This window comes from Macadamia integrifolia, chromosome 14 (genome assembly GCF_013358625.1).
Source record: "Macadamia integrifolia cultivar HAES 741 chromosome 14, SCU_Mint_v3, whole genome shotgun sequence".
Lineage (NCBI taxonomy): Eukaryota > Viridiplantae > Streptophyta > Magnoliopsida > Proteales > Proteaceae > Macadamia > Macadamia integrifolia.
In genome coordinates, this window is record NC_056570.1 from 22694887 (window position 1) to 22701321 (window position 6435).

The window sequence follows — 6435 nt, forward strand, 5'->3', positions numbered from 1 at the left end:
TAACCGGGGGAGGGGGGGGAGATTTTAATGGGGATGATCAAAGGGACACAATGATAAAAACCAAGGACTTCTAAAGATTCTCACTTATGGAAGAACATTACTCATATATAAATGGAAGAGCATTACTTAAGTATAAAGATTTCAAAAGATTTTCCCACTTATGGAAGAACATTACTCATATAGGAAACATTTATTTACATATGACACATGTGATACGCAAATCTGACGATTCTTCCCATTTAAACAGAGCACCAGTCAAATATATTGCATTTATAGACATTAAACACCACAACTATATAAATCCAGAAAGGTCCAAAAACAATTCAAAACCAAACTTGTTTCCAGAGCAAGAGAAAAAAAAAATAGCAGAAAGTATGGCGTCCCTGAAAGAAAATAAATGCGGAACGATTCATGAAGATCGATAAGCATGCACGACAAACACTACAAAGACAAGTTTTAGGCATACCTGAATCCATGACTGAAGAATAAGAACTCCCCAATGTCTTCTTATATGCTCCTCGTACAACACGATCAATGTTGGTCTGGTCTACCCTCTTTCCCTTTTGCTTTTGGTCGTTAGCCTCACTTAATGGGTCAGTGATAACTATATATAGGGGTGAGGGTAGGGACCAACCCTGCAATAAAATTAGGGTTTCCTCCCCATTAAGGAAACAATACCTTAGGTCCACACATAGTAATAAATATTTCATACCATTAAGGTGTGCTAATAGAATCCAATATCTCCATAGAGATCACTTACCAATAATATTGGATTCTTTCTGCTTACTCCATCTTTAGTCAACACCACCAAATCGGTTTTGGAAACAAATCTTTGACTATGCTAGCCCACATAATATGAAATCTTACAATCCCTGCAGTATTTCTTTGTTGTTCTTGTTTCTTCTCTACTTCTTTGGCAAATAACTTCTGCTATTGGTAAGCCAACACCCCTCGTGACCGGATGGCGACCCCTCGCAAATGTGAATAATGATTCACATGTTCAAGGGCTTGGGAAATTTGCAACCACTGAACACAACAAAGAGGCAAAGGTGCATCTCAAATTTGTTGCAGTGAAGAAAGGTGAATTTCAGGTTGTTAGTGCTGGAACGAATTACAGGCTCCTTGTCTCTGCAAGTGATCATGGTAGTGCTAGTGATTACAATGCTGAGGTTTATGAGCAAACGTCGGAAAAGTCTAGGAAGCTTACCTCCTTCACCAAGGCATAAGAACTCCATCAGTTTATCTGTCTTGACTCTTGAGTGAGTTAGAGAGAGAGTTTTTTGTCAAAGGGGTTGAGTTATACCTTTTCATATTATCCTAAATAAAGCATTCTCTGGAATTACATCTTATTATTTATTTTGGTTTATGATTAATTATCTAATTGTAATTGGATTTAGATTTAGGGTTTTAATTATATTTTAGATTTTTATTTGGTTGATAGGTCAATCTAGTAGGATTCCTCTAAATTGAATTGATTGGGGATTTAGGAGTTTAACATGGGCTTTTGAGAATGGATTTAAAAGAATGCAATGCATGATCTCGTCATTAAACAAAGGCACAAGGTTCTCTTTGCTGCTAGTAGGGTACGATATCACTCATGTGTCCATCTGTTTCATCACATGAAATGATCTTGTTGTCCTTCAATATATGATATCGTTTTGTTGCACTCATAGGTGTGTTCTTCTATTCTACTTGCTCAAAGAAACCTCCTCCTATAATTAAAACTCTACAATTATCTATCTGTGAAACATGGAGAACATGTTAAAGCTGAAACTAAATTAACCAACAACCCTGTGCTCTTTTGCAGCAAGAGATAAATCCTTATTTTCATATCAATAGCATTTTGTATGTTGGATGTGTTGTTGTGTTGTTAGACAATGTCTTTGTTTTAATTCATAGATTTGGTTTTGGTGGACTTGTGGTCGTGAATTTTGTTAATGGATGTTAATGAAGGTGATTTTCAATTAAGTTATTCTCAAAGGGAACTAGGAATTTTTTTGCTTCTGTTTCTCATTCAAGAATCTATTTTTGTCTACTAGTTACCAACCAATTTTTATTTCTAGCCTAAAAATTGTTCTCAGAAATAATTTTCTCAAAAATAGAATAGAAACTGAAATAAAAATGCAAGAAATAGAGTTCAAGCAATAGGTATAAGACTTTGACGCAATTATATATTCTAATATATAATTCTAAGTAAAAAGATAACTTGTTAAACTTGATCCTCTGAAATGATAGCAAAAATCGTCTAACTTATGTATATATAATTGAGTTGTATAGTTATATACTCTCCTTAATATATTTGAACGCTCCATATATTTATGCAACCAGGTTGATCGTACGTCATCACCTCTAAGATAAAACAACTCTACACGCCCCGTATTATATATTTGGACACCTTGTATACAGAAGTGAATCTATGCATGGTTAGGTAAAAGACGATGTATTCATGTAATAATATATACATGTGCATGTAACCCAAGGGGGTAGCACAGTTGGTGAGCAACGAACTTGGTACGAGCCTTAAACTTGGACGTCCTAAGTTTGACTCCCACTAGGCACATTTTGGGCCACTCACACGGAGGTGTTTAGTGCTCTTTACTGCTTTCAGTGAAAGTTGAATGGTTCTTATTCAACCCCGGTATGACCCGGTTTATGCGGTTGTAGGGTCAGTATGGGTCCGTGGGACTAGTCAAGCCAAAGGCCTGGATACCCATCATTAGAAAAAAAAAAAAAGTGCATGTATATGTATCAAGATATCCCTTAGGACAAAGTGTGTATGGTGTGCTGATTAATTAAGCCGTATTTTATACATATATTTTCTCACATTTGCATGTTACATGGTTATGTGCATAAAAGATGCTAAATGAGAGGATTTAATGTAATCTAGACACTAGTTTACCGATGGATCAATTCACATGTGATCAAGGGCAAATGAGGAATTTCACCTCAAATTAGAAGTTTGACCAAGAGATTAAACAACAAAGAAGAATTGGACAAGGGAAGATTTGCACAAGTTTGAGAAGAGAAGTGTAGAGACATGACGGTAACTTTGAAAGTTGAGGAGTTCTCCGAAACATATTGGATATTGGGCTTGTTGCATTCTTAATTTAAAATTATGCATATTTAATTATCCGGTCAGGTTAGTCCGGGGTCAGGATGGAGAATGAGTAAGTACAAAATCAATCCAATAAGGATGCAGCGATTGTGGTTTGGGTTCAGTTTGATTTTGTTCATATTGATTTCTCTTATTGATTTTCTATTAGTTGGTGATATGGTTGTGGAAGAGTTCAATCCCATAAACTGACTTACAAGGTGAGGGGATCCGATACCAATATATCATAGCAACCCACATCAATTCCCTTTGAAAATGGAAATAGGATCAACCCCCCATGAAACTGATATGGGACTGTAACAGTTGGGTATTGGGTCTCTGTTTGAGTATGGTTTACCATGTAAGTATATCTATAAGAAAAGAAATGATAATCGTGTTCTTATGAATTTCGAGCTGATATTAGTTTACATAGGGTTATAATTGGTTTGTGTTCGATTTTTTACCGGTTTTGGTTCGAACCGATTTCATTGCTTCGGACTAGGGTTTGACACCCTTACTGTGAAGAGAAGTCCTCATATGATTGACCACACATCAATAAACATCTTTAGACAAATTTTCTGCTTTGGCTAAGCAAAACCCATCCTTTTCCCTATCAATTTAACAATTAGAGAGATTATCTTGAAGTTGGGGACTCACTACTAATCAGCCAATGGTTGGTTGACAAGGAGAATCAATGTGTGGGAGCCACAGGGATCTAACCCTCTGTGGTGTTGTATGCTGCTGCAAGGCTCAACCCCTTATCTTAATGTGGTCCACTCCAGGATCCTCTTAACTGGTGGCTGGTCGCTGAATGGACTGAAGAGCCAGAGAAAAGTCCACTTCATGTGGGTATATAAATGTTCAATTGCATTGAATTTGAAATCAACTAAATGGGGACACGTTTTCTGTCCTAGAAGTCCCTTATACCCTGACACAGGGGTGTAAAATGACCACCATGCTCTTACTTATTGATGCCTGAATATACACTTTCTTTGGCAGAGGAATTGATGTAAGACTATGCTCTCGGACAGAAAACATTTTCCCAAACTAAATATATTCCTGAGCTGTTTAGATATGCATCTCAATTGTGTAGGTGACGGAGCTATGAACTATCTCGGATCTCAGTTTTGAAATAAATGCGACAACCTGTTTCTGGATATATGTCTTAGTTTTTCTAGAAAGGAAGTGAAAGGGAAAGGGGAAGGAGCTTACAACTAGGGATTCATTCCTTACAAAGGGGAAGGAGCTTACAACCTGTTTCTGGATATCTCTCTTCTCCTTTTTCTTTTTTGTTTAATAAAAGTTTTGTACGGTTGAGATGGGTGTTGGCCGTGGGATGTTTGACAAAAATTTTTGTTTTTTGTTTTGTTTTTGTTTTTGGTTTTGGTTTTGTTTTTTTTTTTTTTCTTTTGTTTTTATGCAAAGACCCGCAAAAGGGGGAAATTTAATGAACATCAAGAGGAGAAAGCTACATTATAAGATTTAGAATATCCTCTCAAATGGGAACTTCCAAAAACCCCGATTGGAGAGAATGATTAAAAAAAAAAAGGGGTAATTTACAACGCCACCCCCTGGAGAATGCCAATATTAGAGGGACACCCCCTCTCTTTCACCAAATTGGACTTGGACCCCCTGCCGATAATCAACGTTACAGAATATACCCAAAATGTTGACATCAGGAGTTCATATTTTTTTTAAATACCATTTTGCCCTTAAAAATAATGGAGTACCGAAATTTCCCTTGAAGGTTTTATTCCCAAAATCGATTGAAAATGTCGGAGAAGAAGATTGACTTCCTTTTCAAATTGGCGGCTGCAACCCCTTCAGGCGATGACATCTATGGCCGCTGTGAATGCGCAGTGAAGGAGAAGGCCACCGGCAATGACACAGTGCCAGAAAGTGTGTGTGTGTGTGTGTGTGCGAGAGAGAGAGAGAGAGAGAGAGAGAGAGAGAGAGAGAGAGAGAGAGAGAGTGAAGCATAGAGACTCGTTTTGTTGCAGAGGAAAAAGTAAGGATTTGAGAAAATGTTTTTGATGCGTCGAATATGAAGGTGGTGAGATCAATTCAATTTACCATAACCGCCACCGGCTGGTTTGAGTTTGGCCTGGACGATCATGTTGGTGATGAAATCTGAAGCATCATGAGCGTCGTCAAGGAGACTCGTTTTGTTGCAGGGAAAAAGTAGGGATTCGAGAAAATGTTTTTGATGCATCGAATATGAAGGTGGTGAGATCAATTCAATTTACCTTAACCGCCACCAGCTGGGTTGAGTTTGGCCTGGACGATCATGTTGGTGATGAAATCTGAAGCATCATGAGCGTCGTCAAGGAGCTTCTTTATCTTAGCTTCGGATGTAACATTTTGATTCTCTTCGAATTTCTTCCTGACCTCGATTGCCGACTCATTCAACATCAAAATGTTGCCAGCGAATGATTTTCGAGCCACACGAAGCAACGCTCTGTATGCGTTCAGTACTATCGCGATCTTCAAACATTCTAAGGATCGTCATATTTTTCACACGCTATACTAAAAGCAGCTAGCCAACAACCCCAAAAAAATCCCCAAGTCTACGGTACTACCCATCATAAGATAAACCAACAAATTATCACTCGCTATCAGAAGACAGTCCTGGACTAAGCCCAAAGGAGCTTCCATCGAACAAATCCCAAGGAAAACCAGTCGGAAGAACGACGAAAGCAAGACCATCACCATCTTCCGGTGAAATTGAGAAGGAGATGTATGTAGAGAAAGACATTGGCTTTCTTCGTTCTCCACCGACAAATCTAACATGTTTCTTTCCCTATTTTGATTTTTACATCTTCTCTTATCAGTTCATGGTTCCATCAAGTGAATCGGAGTTGGGAAATTTTTTTGAAGCTAAGTTGAGACTAGCTCTGCTCGTTCTCCTCTGATGGGTAGACGACTTCTTGGAAGAATTACGTTTCTTCATTGTTGTCAAAAATTCCAGACTGATTATCTGGTTTAGGTTCTTAGGGCATTACTTCAAGTTTCAGTGAATTTGGGTTTTCTGCGGAAGATGGTTGGGAGTCCATGGATTCAGGTTTCCTTTTCTTCAACCATTTTCGGTTGAGAAAACCTACAATAATAGTTCTCTCTAATTTGGTGAAAGAGAGGGTAAAGAGGGGTAGAGGGGTATTTTTGGAAAAATGAACATGGGTAATTTATCAGTGTTTTACTCATAAAGGCAAAAGCATCATTCATTTTGTAACCCTGACTGACGACAGGGGGTTCAAGTCTAATTTGGTGAAAGAGGAGGTGTCCCTCTAATATTGGCATTCTCTAGGAGGTGGCATTGTAAATTATCCAAAAAAAAAAAAAAAAAA